At 46.9% G+C, this 19,590-nt stretch overlaps 1 protein-coding gene across 3 annotated transcripts in view; it reads left to right on the forward strand.

Annotated features, from left to right (window-relative positions):
• The first annotated feature begins 7,883 nt into the window (after nt 1-7,883).
• The window catches only part of RGS12 (regulator of G protein signaling 12), a 154,524-nt gene continuing 142,817 nt past the window's right edge, over nt 7,884-19,590 (forward strand). For 2 of the 3 annotated variants that reach the window (XM_074992405.1, XM_074992404.1), the window contains exon 1: nt 7,884-7,904. The gene's annotated coding sequence lies outside the window, so the exon portion shown is untranslated. Of the gene's footprint in view, nt 7,905-13,773; nt 14,218-19,590 lie in introns of those variants that run through there. The other variant, XM_074992403.1, reaches the window with a different exon arrangement.

Below are 19,590 nucleotides of genomic sequence, written 5' to 3' on the forward strand. Positions count from 1 at the left end.
AGCAAACTCCCCACTGCATGGGGGCAGAGGTGAGCTCCTACCTCACATGCCAACGAAAATTGGCTCGCATGCCACTCTGGGCACCCGTGCTGGTTGCTGACCCATTTTAGTCTGTAATAGGGTTATGCGGATCCTGAAATTAGAGAGAATGTAGTTTTTCTGCAGTTGGGAATTTAGGCTAGTGTTGGTGGAAGATATAGGCAACAACGTCCTAGTCTGTACCAGAAAATGTTTTCCAACATACCTATACATACACCAGCAAACGTGCTTTTGCTGATAAATGTTATTTCTTCCCTGATGAGAATAAGCTCTGCGAACGGCAGCTTTCTTTGCTGGTATAACTGTCCCTACACTGGGGATTTTGTAGGTATGTCATAAAAAAAATCATGCTCTTAAATAAGTGAGCAAAAGTTTCTAGTATACATATGATCCTAGACTTAATTTGGGCTGCTTAAAATTGTGTAACATTATGCTTTGTTGTGTATTAGTTTACCTTCAATACGTGTTGGATATTTAACCTGAGATACTGATGTTAAGATTTATTCATGTCATATTCAGATCTTAATACCTGTTCTATAGGTTCTGCTACAACAGGCACTTCTTATCTCTCCTTCCATTGAACTATCTTCTGCAATCTGAGGCCTCACATTCTCTCCTTTGCTCTTTATTTTCTTTGCCCCTTGATTGCTATAATTTTGTACTTGTTTTATTTTACCAGCTATAAGGATACATTTATACATATTTATTTAAACAATTATATTTCTTGCCATACATTTATTTTTATTATTTTTTATATTTTGTAACTTTTATAATGTATGAAATGATTAATTTTGTGTAAAGTTGCATTTGGATGGAAATAGTAATTCAATTAACATTTATAAAAATATATTTTACAATTTTTATTACTTAAAACAATTCTGAATTAAAGCCTGCTGAATGCATAAGACCTATCAAAAGAAATTTTGCCTTTATAATTAATGGACGTATTAAACAAAGGAAGTATTATCTCTTGTTAGTGTATTGAACTGGCTTTAATAATAATAAATCTCACACCTAGGTTTTATTCATAAAGGGGAAGAGGAAAGTTCTCTTGCTTTTTTCAACTCTTAATTGGCTTCTTATCTTCCAGTGAGCTAATCATAGAACTGATCTAGTAGAAACAACAAGAAGTCCTGTGGCACCTTAAAGACTAATATATTTGGGAGCATAAGCTTTTGTGGGCAAACACGAAGTGGGTCTTTGCCCACAAAAGCTTATGCTCCAAAATATGTTAGTCTATAAGGTGACACAGGACTACTTCTAGTTGTTTTTGCAGATACAGACTAACACAGCCATCCCTCTGATATTCGAGCTAGTTGAGAAAAACAAAAAGAAGAAAATATTCTCACAGCACCTCTGGGTCTGGAAGTCTCTTGACCTTTTTTTTTTTTTTTTTTTTTTTTAAAGCCAGCTGAGCACTGCAGGAGATTGACTTCAGGTGCTTCACCACGGGCTTTCTTTAAAACCTGGCTCCAAATGGCTTAACAGTTTTTGTATTTTCAGGGCCAACGTGGGGGAGGTGGGAGGGCTATTTGGCCTTGGCCTCAAGTACAAAGGAGGCCTCAGATATAGGCACTTGTTAATTTTTTGGTATTTGATGAATTTCACAACTTGTTTTTATTCACATGCATCAGTAATTAGTGCAGTGGTATGCAACCCATGGGTTGCAACCCCCTTGGGGGTCGCAGATGTCTTCCTGGGGGTTGTGGATCCAGAGCCACTTGCAGCTCTGAGCGCTGTCGCCTCTGACTCCTCTTGTGGCTCTGGAAGCTGGTACCATTTAAACAGAATTTGTGTGTTTTTTTTTTTTTTTTTTTTTTTTTGTTCAAGCGGTGGCAGCCTGTGTGAGCAGTCAGCAGCAGCAGGGAGCCCTGCAGAAGTCAGCCAGCAGGGCAGGGGCCCCTGAAGAAAGTTGGCAGAGCAGGGAGCCCTGCATAAGTCAGATAGCAGGACAAGGGGCACCAGAGAGAGCCAGCAGAGCAGGGAGCCACCCACCCTGCATGTGGTGGAAGCCTACTGAAGAGCTGGGGGGAGGGGTGGCTGAGTCTGCTGGAGCTGCGCAGAGAATGAGGAGGCAGGGGAAGCAGTGTGGGGAAGGTGACAGTGGCTATGATGGAGAGCTACTTTTGTGCGCTGAGGCAGGTTAAACCTGAGGCAGAGGGGTTGGGGCTGATAAGGGCTAAATCCGGGGCTGGGGGGTGGGTTTGGGGATGATAGGGGTTAAGCCTGGGAATGAGGTGGGTTGGGGTTGATAGGGCTTAACTCAAAGGTCATGACACAAGTGCAATAAAATATGGGAATCGTGTTTGAAAAAGGGTGAGCACCACTGAATTAGTGCATGTGCATGGAAAAAAGGCTAGAAAAGCATTTAATTCAGTAAAAGAAATTCCAAATGCTATCTCATGCTTGTGGGTGCCTAATTTTGTTTTCACCTGTCATCATTTTTATTTTTATTATGGCGAGGGGCCTCTTTGTTATAGAAAGATCCTGAGACTAGGAGCGATGCAGAAGGTCACCAACGGGGAATTATATAAGATAATAGAGCTGAAAGAGAACCTACTGCAGAAGGTTATACAACGGAAGCTACAGCTATTGGAGCATATCTGCAGAATGAACAATGAATGAAAAATCAGGACACTGGTATTCAGCATCATGGACGGTTCTAATAGCAGAGGCAAACCACACGGAGAATGGGTAGATGATATTGGTGCAGAGCTAGTCTGCAGAAACTAAGCCACTCCATAGTAGTAGTAGTAGCAGCAGCATCCTTCAGTCTACGTTGACTATGGATCGTGCCCTTCGCAGTTCCATTTGGAATCATCATTTGCACTGTGACTGTGAAGGCCCACACAAGAGTGACAGTCTTTGCTGCATCTGTAACATCTCCATACTGCACAGGGAAGGATGGAAAGAAACAGTGAGGGAGGCAGCGGATACCAATGGGGGCCGAGCCCATGGTGGTTGTTGATAATGATGATGAGGGGCCTCCTAAGCTGGACATGCCCCAGGCTTCTCAACAGGGCTGGGTCGGCCTGGCTTAATGTTAAGGCATGTAAGGGATAATGAGCTAACAGGGAAGGGAGTTTGCCTCTGGGAGCTCACTGAGGGAGGAGCCCTGTGTTTGTCCTTTTCAGATATGGTGTTGCACCTGTGCCCTGCAAGGCAGCAGTATCAAGAAAAGCCATCTCTGAAGAGAAGAGCCTGAAGAGCGATGGGGGAAGGTGGACCTGGGGGCACTGAGAGCAGCTGGGGGGAGAGGGGACATGGGAGCAGCTGGGGGTAGAGGGGACATGGGAGCAGATGGGGGTAGTGGGTTGGGGAGGGTCCTATAGTGATGGTAGCTGAGGGGGGCGAAAGGTGGGGAGGAGGGTCCTCCACAGGGAGCTATGGTGACTCGTAGTGACAGGGAGGTATGAAGTAGTGGGATCCTTAACCACATTCTCCGCACCCCACTGCCTTGTGGGTTATCCTGGGAAGGAGCAAGGCTAAGGGAGTAAACCCTGACAGAAAATCTGGAGTGGAGTTCAAAGGCGGTTCGGTGCCAACTTCTGGCACTGTCCCGGCAACTCCTGCAGCTGAGCTGGTACCAGACGTGGAGGCTATCCTCTCCTTTGGACTATATCAGTAAAGCCGAGAGGGGGACACTGGTGTCTGGGCAGCCCAGAGTCTCCATAATAAGTGCCCAGGCTCGCGCCCGGAGAGGTACTCCGGCATCGCTGAACAGCGTTGCATCAACATGGGAGGCTACAGATATCGGTTATAAGCTCTTGCTCAACTGGCGTAGAGAACGAGCGCTAGGGGTTGCCTTTGACGGTGGGAGAGATCCTCGCATCTCACTGGACAGTCACCGCCCGCCTCAAGCTGGGTAGCCCCCAGCCAATAGGGTACTGTCTTGCCACAGTTCACCTGCCTCGCTGGGTGTGTGAGGCTTAAGGTTCCTGAACCTGACAAGTGACTGAAATTTGGGCACCAGGCAAACCAATAAAAACATCAACAAGAAATGCGAAACATCAACAATTTAAGCTTGCTTGCTGGAATGTGCGGACCATGCTGACCGGCTTGACTGAAGATCTTCAGGCCATCGTGACACCCGAAAGACCGCTGTCATCAACGAGGAACTGAAGAGGCTCCGAGTTAATATCGCTGCACTGCAAGAGACACGACTCGCAGATTCGGGATCTCTAAAGGAAAAGGACTACACCTTTTTCTGGCAGGGTAAAGCCCAAGAAGAACCCAGAGATCATGGTGTTGGCTTTGCTGTCAGAAACACCCTTCTACAAATGGTGGAATTAGTCATGGGTGATTCAGAAAGACTTCTTCAGATCACGCTTCAAACTTGCGCCGGTCCCGTCCACCTGATCAGCGCTTATGCTCCAACCCTGTACACCACACCAGAAGTAAAAGACAAGTTCTATGACGTGCTTAGTGCTGCTGTAGGGCAAATACCTGCTCGTGAACAACTGTACATCTTGAGTGACTTCAATGCAAGAGTTGGAGCTGACTGGGCCTCATGGCCTTCCTGCTTAGGACACTTCGGTGTGGGGAAAAATGAATGACAATGGACAGCGTCTCCTTGAACTGTGCATGTACCACAATCTGTGCATCACAAACACATTCTTCCAAAACGAAGCCACAGCACAGTGTTGTGGAGACACCCACGCTCGAAGCACTGGCATCAACTAGACGTGGTCATCACTAGGCGTAATAACCTCAAAAACGTCCTTCTGACACGCAGCTATCATAGTGCTGACTGTGATACAGATCACTCACTAGTTTGCTCCAAGCTCAAGCTGAGACCCAAGAAGCTGTACCGCTCTAAACCTGCTGGAAGGCCCCGCATTGACGCCAGAAAGACGGCAAACTCGGAGAAAGCTGAAAAGTTCAGAGAGACCCTCCAGGAAAATCTGCGCAGCGGCCCTGGGGGCGGCGATGCGACATCCAAATGGGAACATCTGAGGGACACAGTTTACAACACGGCCTTGTCGGTGTTTGGAAGAAGAGCTAGAAACACGAACGACTGGTTCGAAGCTAACTCTGATGAGATGATTCCAGTCATTGAAAAGAAGCGCGCTGCACTCCTGGAGTACAAACGCTCACCGAGCCAGAGTATCCAGCAAACACTTAGAGCGGCCAGAAGAACAGTACAGCAGACAGCCAGGCGCTGTGCCAACAACCACTGGCTCCAGCTATGCAGCAGCATCCAGACCTGTGCTGACTGTGGTAATCTCAGAGGAATGTACGAGGGTATGAAGAAGGCATTAGGACCCACCCAGAACAAGATGGCACCTCTGAAATCCAAATCTGGTGAAGTCATCGCTGACAAAGCCAAACAGATGGAGTGCTGGGTTGAGCACTACTCCGAGCTGTACTCAAGCGAGAACGTTGTGGTTGACGCAGCCCTCGATGCCATCGAGCTCCTACCAGTAATGGATGAACAGGATCAGGAACCGACTGGATGAACTGAAGAGAGCCATCGACAGCATTGCAGCAGGAAAGGCCCCTGGCCAGGACGGTATACCACCAGAGGTAATCAAGTGTGCCGCAGACACACATCTGGAACCCCTACATGAGCTACTGTGCCTGTGCTGGAAAGAGGGTGAGGTTCCACAGGATGTGTGTGACGCTAACATTGTAACATTGTATAAGAACAAAGGAGACAGAAGCGACTGCAACAACTACCATGGAATCTCCCTCCTAAGCGTCACTGGTAAACTGTTCGCTTGCGTCATCCTTGGCAGACTCCAGAAGATTGCTGAGAGGGTGTATCCCGAATCGCAGTGCGGATTCCATGCAGAGAGGTCTACCGTTGACATGGTCTTCGCTCTAAGGCAGCTGCAGGAGAAGTGCAGGGAGCAGAGAAAGCCACTCTACATAGTCTTCATCGACCTGACCAAGGCCTTTGACTTGGTCAGCAGGGATGGTCTGTTCAAACTGCTCCACAAGATAGGCTGTCCTCCACGGTTACTCAAGATGATCCAGTCGTTCCACAAAGACATGAGAGGAACCATCCAATATGACGGCGCTTTATCGGATGTTTTCAGAATCAGGAGCGGCGTCAAACAAGGATGCGTGCTTGCTCCGACATTGTTCGGGATCTTCTTCGCACTCCTCCTGAAGCATGCCTTTGGATCTTCAACAGAGGGCATCTTTTTGCACACAAGATCTGATGGGAAACTGTTTAATCTTGCAAGGCTGAAAGCTAAGTCTAAGGTGCGGGAAGTCCTCATCAGAGACATGCTGTTCGCAGACGATGCTGCTGTAGTGTCTCACACAGAAGACCAGCTTCAAAAACTGCTGGATCAGTTCTCCAAAGCGTGCAAGGACTTTGGGCTTACCATCATCCTAAAGAAGACAAATGTACTCGGTCAGGATGTTGCTGAATCCCCATCAATCAGCATTGACAACTATACGTTAGAGGTCGTCCACGAGTTCATTTACCTCGGGTCCACCATCACTGACACCCTGTCGTTGGACACTGAGCTAAATAGGAGGATCGGAAAAGCGGCCACAACTCTGTCCAGACTCAGCAAGAGAGTGTGGAACAACAACAAGCTGTACACTCACACCAAAATGCAAGTCTACAGAGCCTGCATCCTCAGCACCCTGCTCTATGGCAGCGAGACTTGGACCCTGTATGCCCGCCAGGAAAAGAGGCTGAATGTCTTCTACTTGTGCTGCCTCAGGCTCATCCTTGGAATATCATGGAAGGACAGAGTGACCAACACCGCTGTCCTCTAGCAAGCTGGAATCCCAACCATGCACACCCTCCTCAGGCAGCGTCGGCTCCGCTGGCTTGGCCACGTCCACAGGATGAATGATGGAAGGATTCTAAAAGACATCCTGTATGGTGAGCTAGCCTCTGGCAAAAGACCTCCCGGACGTCCCCAGTTGCGCTACAAAGATGTCTGCAAGAGAGGCCTCAGAGAGGTAGACATCGAGCTGGACAACGGGGAAGAACTAGCAGATGACCGCAGCAGATGGAGGCAGGGGTTACACAAGGGCCTTCAGAAGGGCGAGATGAGGATCAGACAGCTAGCAGAGGAGAAACGAGCACACAGAAAGCACAATAAGGACTTGCCAGACACCCACCACATCTGCAAGAGATGCAGCAAGGGCTGTCACTCTCGTGTGGGTCGTCTTAGTCACAGTAGACGCTGTAAATGAAGCCCTCAATTGAAACTATAAAGAGCATGATCCATAGTCTATGCAGACTGAAGGATGCCTACTACTACTGTAAGGGATGATGGGAAGCGCAGCCCTGAACGCGAGTTGCTGTCATTTAATGTTTCATATGACAAGGGTTTTTAAGCCATGTATCTGGTTTAAATAAAAGTAGCTTGAAATGGACAATTTGTCCATCTCACCCTGGCCAACAGTTGACTTTGTAAACTTCCAGCCCCTGAGAACCTGACAGTGCCCTCGGCTGCCCCAGCCTCGCACCCCAAGCCCACCCCTAAGGGATCCCTTCTCTCCAGCCCCACTGGCAAAGCCTGCGCACGCGTATTATAACTCCCCGAGGGTGGAGGATGGGCACGTTCCCATCCCCACGCAGAGGGCTTGTGGCTGCCCACAGCGCCCGCGCGGGGCGTTGAAGCAAGAAGAAAACTACAACTTCCGAAATGCCACGCGTAAAGGCCCTAGGCGGTAGCGGATTGGCAGCGGTGCATGCTGGGAGTTGTAGTTCCCTGTTCTGCATTGTCTGTTCTCTGGTCAGGAGCCCAACCACCACCCCTGCCGGCTGAGTGACTGACAGCTCCCTGCAGCCAGTGGCCGAGGTGCTGGCGGTGGAGACAGGCGTCCGTCGCCCCGGGTGACCGGTGGCGAGTTGGTGACTCAGGGAGGAGTTGGAGCCCTGGGGGACCGAGGTGAGTGGCTCCCCCCAGCTGTGCTCGCTACCTGCCCGGGACGGAGCAAAGTGGGGGAGGGGAGAGACCCGAGGTGACGGGGGGAGGAGGGAGAGACCCTGAGCCGGGAGACTGGCTACCTCCCCCTTTGGCCGAAGTTAGGCTCCCCCTCCCCCCAGCTGAGCCATGGCGGGGAGCGGCGCCGTTACGGGCTGGGCTTTGCGCGCGGCGGGGGGGCGCTCGCTGGACTCCGATTTCACCGCTTGCATTGCAAACACGCCCGACTGCCCCGCTGCTGCCCTTTCCCTCCCAGCCCGGCGGCTCCCGCTCCGGGAAGGCGGAGGCTCCCGCTGGGGTGGTTAACGTGTCCCACTGTTTCCAGAGTAGCGCGCGACTGTTGCTGGATGGGGGCGGGGCCGGGGCGCGCGTTCCTTACTCCCAGCTGCGGCTGACCCCGCGGGCTGCTGGATCTGCCTGCCGGATCTGCCTGCCCAGCTCCTGAAGTCACGTCCGTGCCCCTGTGAGCCTGGGAGTCTCTTCTCTCCCCTTTGCAGCGTCGCGCAGCGGAGTGGTTGGTGCTGCCAAGGATGCTCCTTCCTTTGGAGAAGTGATTTATAAACCAAAGTTTATAATAACACTCGGCAGCTGTGTAGCACTTCTTGGGTTCAAAATGTCTTACATCCACTAACCCTCCCGCTGCCTCTGGGCGGTGAGTGTATTTTACTACATGGTTACAGGTGGGGAAAGCGTGGGAGAGAGGTTAGGTGACTTGTCCAAGGTAATAGGAAAAGTTGGCAATAGTATCAGGATTTAGACTCCCAGTTCATTACAAAAACGTAGGAATGCATTTATTCCTGACAAGATGCTCTCCTTTGGATCCCAGCCCATCTGAGGATATTCCTAATGTAACTGGTTTTCTTTCTCTTCCTAGTTTGCCTGCACTCTTTCCTGGCATGAGTGCTGGAAGTGAGTCACTCTGTGATTTGTGAGCTGTGTGTCCACAAGAAGATATTTTATTTTTACGGAGTGCCTTAGGTTATTGAGCTCTTTTAAAATTCATCCTTCTCATCATTGCTTCAGATCATTTTTAACTTTCTTCTATATCACTGAAGCTTGAATGCTTTGAGTCTTATCTGAGTATGCCTCTGAAGTGTCCAGACAAACTGACAGCAGAGAGCACTTTAGTAATTTAGTGTAGATATATAGAGTTTTCATTTTTGTCAGCACAGAAGTTTCTGAAAGTTGTTGAATACTTTTGCAAACTGTAAAAATAGTGAGAAGTCCTGCGGCAGTTTAAAGACTAAGGCTGTGGCTGCACTAGCCCCTCCTTTTGGAGGGGCTATGGTAATGTGGCACTTTGGAATATGCTAATGAGGCACTGCTATGAATATTCAGTGCCTCCTCAGCATAATGGCAGCCACACATGCTTTGAAACTGGCAGTTTTGAAATGCATGCTGCCCGTGTAGCCAGGGGCCTTTTTAAATGACCAGATGGGAAGAAGCGGCATTCAAAATTAGGGGGCCATTTCTAAAGGCTCCTGGCTACACAGGTGGCCTGCGTTTCAAAACTGGCAGTTTCGAAGTGCATGTGGCTGCCATTATGCTAATGAGGCACAGCATATTCATAACAGCACCTCATTAGCATATTCTTAATTGCCAAAAGGTGGGGCTAGTGTGGCTACAGCCTAAGGTATTTCTTTGGGTATCAGCTTTTGTCAGCTGGAGCCCACTTAGTTAGATACCAAAGGACACTTTGCTGCTTTTTCTGAAACAGTGTAACATGACCCCCAATGTTTCCTCTAATCTTTTCCATCTGTGGGAGGATTTTTTAATTCCATGTGCAGAATAGTTTTTTTATGTGTCCCAGAACATGTGAGAGTGTGCACCATCAGCAGAAACAAAACCAAGCCATGGGTACTCTGCTAATCAGCTGGGCATGATCTGAATGTCTCCTGACTTTCCACACAGGTGCACAGCCTAGAGGGAACAAAGTTGGCTACCCCTCTGAAACTTTGCAGACTGCATTCTTGTTTTGATTCCTTCATTACATCTTCAATTTAGAGTTCTTATACTTGTTTCACTGCACAACCATCAAAAAATGGGTGTTACCTGTCTTGTGCATCTCTGTCATAGGTGCCAACTCCATGGGTGCTCTGGAGTGGAGCCCACATGGAAAAATATAGTGGATACTCTGCAATGTCCCCACTCATCAGCTCCTCTACTCAAGTGCTTTTTGCTTCCTGAGAATCAGCTGTTGTGAAGTGGGGAAGACAGGGAGCATGAAGAAGTGGAGCAAGGGTGGGTGGCTTGAGGAAAGGGGTGGGGTGGAGTGGAGGCAGAAAGAGGCGTGACAAGATGTGGTATGAAGGAGGTAGAAGTGGAATGTGGGCAGGGGTTTAGTACTGCTAGGGAAGTCAGAAAGTTGATGCCTCTCATCTCTGTGTTTATCGTCAGACTTTGTCTTCCTGATATTGATCATCATTCCATATTTCTTGATGGCGTTGTTTGCACCAATAAGCATATGCTCAAGTTCTTCCTTAGTCTAAAGCAGTGATATTCAGATCTCATTGGTTTAGGAGCCAAATTATCAATCAAAATTATCCAAGAGAACCACAACAATATGAATTCATTGTTCCATTTACTCTCTCAATATATAATAATTGTCATAGCAAAAAGACTGACCAAGTATTATTTTATCATCTACAATTGGTTACTAATATAGTAAAAGTGTCCTGATTGGTTAATAATTAAATCACATGGTGGTTTGATATATGCTGCAAAGAGCTGCAGCAGGTTCCTGAGTCTCTGTCTGAGTATCACTGGCCTAAGTAATGCAAATTAGGTCATTGATAAAACAAAGCAAGCAATTGTGTAGTACCTTGCTTTGTTTTGCAAAGATACAGGCTAATATAGCTGCCCCTCTGAGACTATATGTCATTGATGTATCTTATGTTATAGATGTATACGTCATATATACACCATTGACTTGTATGTCTTTTTCGTGTGTCTTCTAAACTTTCCCACATTATAATGTCCATATATGTCACATAACTGCGGAGATAGTATGTGATCTCGATGCTGCCATGCTCTCAAAGTGCATAATTCATTCAGATTGCTGCTTTCTGTAAGTTTTTTATTAATTGTGTAGCCAGAAAGTCAATATTCTTCAAGAATATATATAATTTTCTGTTGGATTTTATCAAACACCTACTGATAAACTTCACAACCTATGCAAATTTCCTTTTACACTTTGACTGCACACTCAGATAAGGTCTTCAAGGAAAGATTGCCTTCTTCTTGTCTCAAGGTATGTCTTCACTACTTAACTATGTTCTGGCAAAGTGGTACCCTCTAATATAGATATACTCAACATTTCTGGTTACACTGCAGTGATCTGTCAATAGAAGTCACTGTTGGAGAGATTTCCCGACAAAACTTACGTTGATAGAGTGGCTGGACTGCCCAGGTGCTCTCTCAACAAAACAGGGATCCAGAAGCACAGCAGACAAGACTGCCCATTGTTCTGGATGTCCCTCTCTGTTGAGAGAAGGCCCCGCAAAGCATCTACGCAACTTTTTTGTCAGCAGAATCTATCAACAACAGCGTTATGCCTCATGGCTAAGAGGTAGAATGCTGCTGGCAAAATGCTGAGTTTTGTCAACAAACTACCAACAAAATGCATTTTGTGTGTGGATGGTCCACCAACTTTGTTGGCAAAACTCGCTAGTGTAACTGTAGCCAGTGTGGTTTGCTAAACATGAGATATTAGTAAATATTTTAAAATTGTATCTCTGTCCATTTCCCAATGAGCCAATGACCACAAAACAAAAATTAGAAAAGAGGCCAAAGATTTAATGTGTGGAAACTAAATGAATTCTCACTCCTTCAAATTGTTCCTACAGACTAGAATTGTTATGTTGACAGTGCAGTGTGAAAAAGCTGTTGTCTGTGCTGTACCAGTACTTTTAAGAAGAACCAAATTAATATACATTTTGAGCAAGAATACATGCACGCACACCATTCAGTATAGGATCAACCACTCAATTTTTGCTAAAGGTTTACTGGCGCTGATGCTATTACAGTTTCCTGTAGTTGTCATCTATCCATTTAGAGTGCATCTGTCTGTGAGTCTGTCCATTCATGTGCCATGAGTCTACTTGTTCATATATTCCTCCTAAACCTTAAGAGCTAAGGCCACCAAATTTGGTATACAGCTTCCTGCTACCGTAACTTAAATTAAAACAAGGTCAGGGGTTGGATGTGCCAGGAGAATGGGAAGTGCCTTGAATGGGAATGTTTTCAGAAACATGTAAAAGGAGAGGGAACAGAGAGGAGGGATGATTCATGGCCACCAGGAACAGTGTGTGTGCGTGGAGTGGGTAAAGGGTAGCTATACTGCAGAGTGACTGCAGGAACAGCTGCACCAAAAGGAGAGAGACCAGCAGGGGACAGAGCTCCACATGGCTGGCTACTGGACCTGGTAAGTGCCCCCCCCCCCCCATAAGGTGCTGGAGGTTGGGGGGAAGGCAAGAGCATTTCACCCATGGGCCCCACTGCCCCACACCCCTTGGAACCATTCCCAGGACTGGGCAGCACAACATGCCCCCTCCAGGAGCCTCAACCCTCCCACCAGCTGCAGGTAAACAGGCTGTGGGGCATTGCAGCGGGGGATGACTATGTACAGAATGGAGCTTGCTCCTGGACCCCCAACTCCCCCCTGCAGACCTATTAGTGGATTGTGAAGGTAACTATGGGCTGGGGCCAGCCCCCAGAGACTCACCCCACCTCCAGGACCAGCTTCAGCCTTGGAGGCAGGTCAGTTGGAGACTGGGGCCATCTCTAAACCACTCCCCCAATACCACGGACAGGTTGCAGGGTGTGCGTGTGTTAACGGGGGGAGCTGAATGCCCTCCTTGGTCCATGAAGCTCCAGCTCCTCCCCGAACAAGCTGGAGGCTGGGAATGGCTTGTGTAGCCCCAGCCCCCAGGGAGGAGTCACCAGCTGGATCATGCAGCCCCAGCCCTGCAGGAGGAGTGCCATCCAGGGAGCTGCAGTCCAGCCCCCACAGGAGGAGCTGTCACCCATGGAGCACATGCCTAGCTCCCCCATCCCTCCCGGAGGAGCTGCCAGCTGCAGCAACACCACCCTCACTCCTCAGAAAAGCTCCCTCTCCCCAGCCCCTGCCCTGGGCCCCCTGCTCTGAGTCCTCACCTCCCACCCCTGCCCTCATTTCTACATGCCCTTGACCTGAGATCCCCCCTGCCCTGAGCTCCCGCAGACCTAACCCTCTGCCTTGAGCCCTCTCAATCCTCCCAACCCTATCCTATACTCCTTCATTCCATCTATTGCCCTGATTCCAGTCTCTCTAACCCTGTAAACCTGCCCTGACTTCTGTCCCCGCATGCCCTGAGCCCCCCCAAACCCTGTGCCCCGAGTCCCCACCCCATGCCTTCACTCCGGCACCCTGCACCTCCTGCCAGCACTTACAGCCACTTGCCCTCACTCCTGAAGTCACATACCCTAAATCCCTAATACCCCCTGTCTTGAGCCCCTGACCTTCTGCCCTGAGCCCTGCCCCCAACTTCCAACTCCCTGTCTTGAGCCCTATACCTCTGACTCTCAGCCCTGAGCCTACCCACAACTCCTAACCCTCTATGTTGAGTTCCCCACATCTCCCACCCACTGCTGTGTTTCTGTACCTTCTGCCCACACCCTGCCATCATTCCTACACCTGCCAACACCCGTCTAACTCTTGCACCCACCATACTGTGCTCTGAGTCCCCACCAACCTCCATTCCCTGACTCCTACACCTCCCTGAGCCCCCACAAGGATCAGAGCAATGTAGGCTTTGTCTATAAATATGCCACATTTCAGCAGTGAGCAGAAAAGGTTTTTTTGAGAGCTCTGAGGTGGCATTCTTGGGGAAAGAGTCCACCTGTTACTCAATGGAAGCAGTTCTGCATTGATGTACTTGAGTTCTGCCCAGTTCTTGCATAGAAAAAAAAATTCTGTGTAACCTAGAGTAGGGAAAGAAACAAGCGTATGAACCGGGGAACACTTTACAGTTGTTTTTTTCTCCTCTTCATTTCCCCTGATAGACAAACAGATACAATCAATTGTAAAGTTATCTTGAAAGTCTGTTGATCTGAATACTCAGCATGATAGTCCTAATTTTCACATACTCCCTTCTGGCCCAATGGATCTATTTCTTGGATTAATTTCTGAATATATTTCCTTCATTATTTGACTTAACAGGAGCAGTTGAAGGGAATGAGTCAAGCATAAAGTACGAGTGATTTTCTATCCTCCCGCTTTTAGAGAATTTGAGAAATGGTAAGAAAGCTACAGTGAAAATGCAAAAGTAGCTGAGCAAATGCAATGTTTGTAGGAGACAGGTACAGCCCAAGAACAACCTAGATCCTGTCACTGTGTTGTCCCTTAGACCTCAAAGCAGGTTGCTCATACCTGTAAACAAGAATGTAGGCTGTCAGAAAATTTGGTAGTTTTATTTTTGATTAGAAGATTCTACCACTTTCTATATACCATTTTGTAGTTCCATAATGAGGGAAATTCTTACCTTTTCCCTGGTATAGGTTGAATTTCTCTAGTTGCACTATCTCATCTGGCAAAATCTGTAATTTGATATGATTTTAGTTGGCTGGGTGACCACTTGTCATAGGTATGGCCAAATTTCTCATGGTCCTATAAAGTTTGTTTACAACCGCCAGTCCTGGCTGTCAGTGTTCTCTGCTGTTATTTAGCTCTAATTTACCCTTAAATGTCTTCTAAGAGCCCAGTAAGCAGTGGAAGAGGTGGTAATGCTGCTAGACAACATTGACCTTCTGTGGTCTGGCAAATTCTCTCACTTGGCACCGGTCAGGTCTCCAGGGTGCCAGACTAGAGAGGTTCAGTTTGTATAAGTTAATTTCAGTAGATCTACATTACTGTTACAGCTGCATTTAGCCCACGTGTACACAAGCAAATGATTCTTTCTATAAAATTATACAAAGCAGGTTTTGATGTTTTTCCTTTGGATATACAGCACATTTAATATAATATTATTAACTAATAAACCCCCACACAAAATGAATACCAGCACATGAAAGTTTATGCCCAGGGGTCTGCAAGCAGTGGCTCTGGAGCCCCATATGGCTCTTTAAAGACTTCTTTGTTGCTCCTAATGCTATAATTGCAAAGTGAAAAAATCTATCCTGATTATTTTTCCGTAAACGTTGAACCTCTAAAAGCCCAACGAACAACTCGCATCTAGATAGCAAACAATATGTGATCTTGAAAGATTGGATAACTTCCCCTTTAATATGTGCAGTGTGTTGTGGGATATGATACAGTATCTGTGCTTTGATCATGTTGCTAATAAAGTCTTGATTTAAAAAGGAAAAGGAAGCTTGTGGCATCCCTGCTGTGAAGGGCAACACACATTTTAAGAAAACTGAAATTAAATGTGAAGTAAAATTGACATGATTAAGGTGGTTTTGAGAGTGAAAGTTAGGAAGATAGTGGTACATACACATATGTAAAGTGTGTGGAAATATAATATGTAAAAACTTTGTGAATACCTTACAGTAAATATGTCTCACATTACAAATCATTGTGTGTGCACTGTTCTTAAAATGGGCGTTATAAAAAGTATGGTTTGACATTACTGATTAAGGACCAGCTCATATTCACATGTATTGCGGCTCTTGAATTATTGAGATTTTTTTTATCAAATTAAAAAAATGGCTCTTCTTGCTATTTTGGTTGCTGACCCCTGTTTGTCCAAATAATTTTGTTAGTCCATAAGTTGTCACAGGACACTTTATTTCTCTAAGAATACATGGTCTAATAATTATTTGGTGAGTTACAGGAGAAACTTGTTAGTATCATGAATTGCAACAGAATTTTTGTATCTCAGTAAAATCATAGGAATTTTAACCTAACCTCCTGACAGTGTCTTAGGGTAAGTATACACTGCAATATTTTGTCACAGAAATTAAATATCTTAACTAAAGGAAAAGCTCCTAATATAATTGATAAGAAATAGTTTATGTATTCATTAAACAGACTGCTTATTCCAGAGCTGAAGATGTCACGTAAATCAACATGAAAGGACTGGAACCAATGAGTGACAGCAACAGGCTTTGAATCCAAACAAGTCTGAAAGAGGCATATTTTAAAAACTCTGAAATGAGCATGTCTCAGACACACACAACCTCTGCTATACTGCTTAAACAGCAAGCACTTATCAATATACCCTGTTCATCTCTACAAGCAAGCTGCCATAAGAATTAAAAAAACAATTGAAGACTCAAGAAACCATAACCAAGGAAACCTCCCAACATTTCAACATGGATGGGTGAGAGAAGGTTAACTAAGGACATGTCTACACTCCCAAGCTGTGTTGCCAAAAATTGCCTTTTGGTGACAAAACTTCAAGGGCCTACACCCTATGACTTCTGTTACAAAATAATGCCCAGTTTCTGAGGGGAAAAAAAAAACCTTCCACCTTCACAAGGGATAATTTTTCTTTTCCCCTCCCTTTGCTGTTGATAAACATGCTGTGTTGAAACTGTGAGGCTTTCTTCCCACATTTAATGCCCACCATAAAGTTTCCCACAATGCCCCAAGCAGCTGTTTTGGTCAGCACTTTGAATTCTGCTGCTCTGCAACCAGGTGCACTGCAATCTGCTCTTCTTCATTACAAGCCTGGGGAACTTTAAATTCCGTATCTGGTGGGGTGGCTCAGCATAGAGTGGTCTCATGGTGTCTTCCCAGCTGATGATGGCTATTATTCCAAATGTTCTGCTTGGACTAATGTGCAGATTTTGGATCTGGTCAGTGTGTGAGGAGAAGAGTCTGTGCAGTCCCAGCTGTCAATAACTTGAAGGAATTGGGACACACACAAGCAAATTTTGTGAAGCTTGTGTGAAAAGGGCTAGGAGTGGGGACACACTACAGTGCAGAGTGAAGATAAAGGAGACAAGGCAAGCACACCATAAAGTGAGGCAGACAAACCGTTGCCCTGGGGCTCCACCTAGGACCTGATGGTTTTATAAGCAGCTGGATGTTATCATCTTCAACAGCCCCACCTCCACCACTGAATAGTTTGGAAGGCAGAGTTAGCAGATAGAGGACCTAACTCAGAGGATGAAGTAACGAAAAGGTAGAGCTAGACAAGGATGTGGGGCTCCCATCAGGGTAACCTGGTGGAGCAGGCAGCCTGGAACTTTTCTGCATTCCTGAGGTGCATAGCCATTTGCAGCAGCTGCTCTGTGGGTAGCAGGATGCAGGAGATGAGATACAAGGTAAGTGGCTGTGGCTTGTGGAGTGTAGAGATGGGTATAAGGTACAGAAAAGTGGGAGTGTGTCTGTGTTTTTGTGATCCGTTTGTAGCCCTGTGTAGATAATCATTATGTCCAAGCAGGACACTGAGGCTTGCTGAGATTGCATTCTCTGCAAAGGAATATTGCAGAGAGATGCTCTGGAAACTTTGCCTGAGTAGTAGTAAGCCTCTTCCACTCCTAGTAGTAGTAGCATTCTTCAGTCTACGTAGACTGTGGATCGCGCCCTTCGTAGTTCCATTTGGCATCATCATTTGCAGCGTCGACTGTGACTGTGAAGGCCCACATGAGAGTGACAGTCCTTGCTGCATCTGTTGCATGTGTAATGGGTGTCTGGCAGGTCCTTACTGTGCTTTCTGTGGGCTTGCTTCTCCTCTGCTAGCTGTCTGGTCCTCAGCTCACCCTTCTGAAGGCCCTTGTGTAGTTCCTGCCTCCATCTGCTGCGATCATCTGCCAGCTCCTCCCGGCTGTCTGACTCGATGTCTACCTCCCTGAGGTCCCTCTTGCAAACATCTTTTTAGGCAACTGGGGGCATCTGGGAGGTCTTTTGCCAGAGGCTAGCTTGCCATTTTGGGATCCTTCCATCATTCATCCTGTGGACGTGGCCAAGCCCACGGAGCCGATGCTGCCTGAGGAGGGTGTGCACGGTTGGGATTCCAGCTTGCTCAAGCATGGCCGTGTTGGACACTCTATCCTTCCATGATATTCCAAGGATGCACCTGAGGCAGTGCAAGTGGAAGACATTCAGCCTCTTTTCCTGGCGGGCATACAGGGTCCAAGACTCACTGCCGTAAAGGAGGGTGCTGAGGATGCAGGCTCTGTAGACTTGCATTTTGGTGTGGGTGTACAACTTGATGTTATTCCACACACTCTCGCTGAGTCTGGACAGAGTTGTGGGTGCTTTTCCGATCCTCCTATTTAGCTCAGACTCCAATGACAGGGTGTCAGTGATGGTGGACCCAAGGTAAACGAACTTGTGGACAACCTCTAACGTATAGTTATCAATGCTGATTGATGGAGGTTCATCAACGTCCTGACCAAGTACATTTGTCTTCTTTAGGCTGATGGAAAGCCCGAAGTCCTTGCATGCTTTGGAGAACCAATCCAGCAGTTTCTGAAGCTGGTCTTCTGTGTGTGACACTACAGCAGCGTCATCTGCGAACAGCATATCTCTGATGAGGACTTCCCGCACCTGAGAGTTAGCTTTCAGCCTTGCAAGATTGAACAGTTTCCCATCAGATCTTGTGTGCAAAAAGATGCCCTCTGTTGAAGATCCAAAGGCGTGCTTCAGGAGGAGCGCGGAGAAGATCCTGAACAATGTCGGAGCAAGGACGCATCCTTGTTTGACGCCGCTCCTGATGCTGAAAACATCCAATAATGTGCTGCCATATTGGATGGTTCCTCTCATGTCTTCGTGGAAGGACTGGATCATCTTGAGTAACCGTGGAGGACAGCCTATCTTGTGGAGCAGTTTGAACAGTCCATCCCTGATGACCAAGTCGAAGGCATTGGTCAGGTCGATGAACGCAATATACAGTGGTGTATACACCTATGTGTTGGTGTATAAGCCATTGACAAACATTCACCAGTATCCTCTGTCCTGGGTGTTCTTTTGCAGTTCTGACCAGGCATATCCATCTTTTTAGCATCAGAAACATTAACCAGAAGACAGAGGTAATAACATCAACCTCTTGAAAGATACAGAGATGCAGGAACAGTATCGACCCATGTTGACCAAGTTCCAGATTCTACAAGATCTCTATGATGAAGAGACAGATCTACACACTAGGTGGCAACAAGTGAAAGAAACAATAACCTGCCCAGAAGTAGTTGGACCACAAAAAACCCAGCTTTGCCTGAGGAACTTGTTAATTCTCTGCCGTAGGTTCCATATCACTGTTTCTTCCCCTCTACCCTGCAACTGTAGGACAGCGTTCCATATCATCCTGCAGTCACAGAGGCAGCATCCACAGTGGCACATAAGTTGGCTGCATGGTGAGCAGAGCAAAAGCCAGAAGCATCTGGTAGATGAGGCTTGGTTTCTCTCTTTACCCTCAGCAGTGAGCTGTCTGTTACAGTGATACATGCCTGTGGAGAAAAGTAGCGTAATTAGAATGATTTCCCGGCAAAGCTACTCCACACGGCAAGACTGTATTTTCTTTTTTCCCTATGAACACCTGTAACCCCTCTTCCCCTACACGCACCATGTTAATAGTATCTGCAGAGATGTTTGTGCCTTGCAAGGATCAATGGAAAAGTGACTGGATATGTTCCAAAAGGTGCTAGTAAGTGAAATGTTTCAATGTTGAGCTGGAATTTGACAATCTCTCTTTTGTGCATTGTGTTTTTAAAGTGGAAACCTTAA

The sequence above is a fragment of the Carettochelys insculpta genome, chromosome 4, assembly GCF_033958435.1.
Source record: "Carettochelys insculpta isolate YL-2023 chromosome 4, ASM3395843v1, whole genome shotgun sequence".
NCBI lineage: Eukaryota > Metazoa > Chordata > Testudines > Carettochelyidae > Carettochelys > Carettochelys insculpta.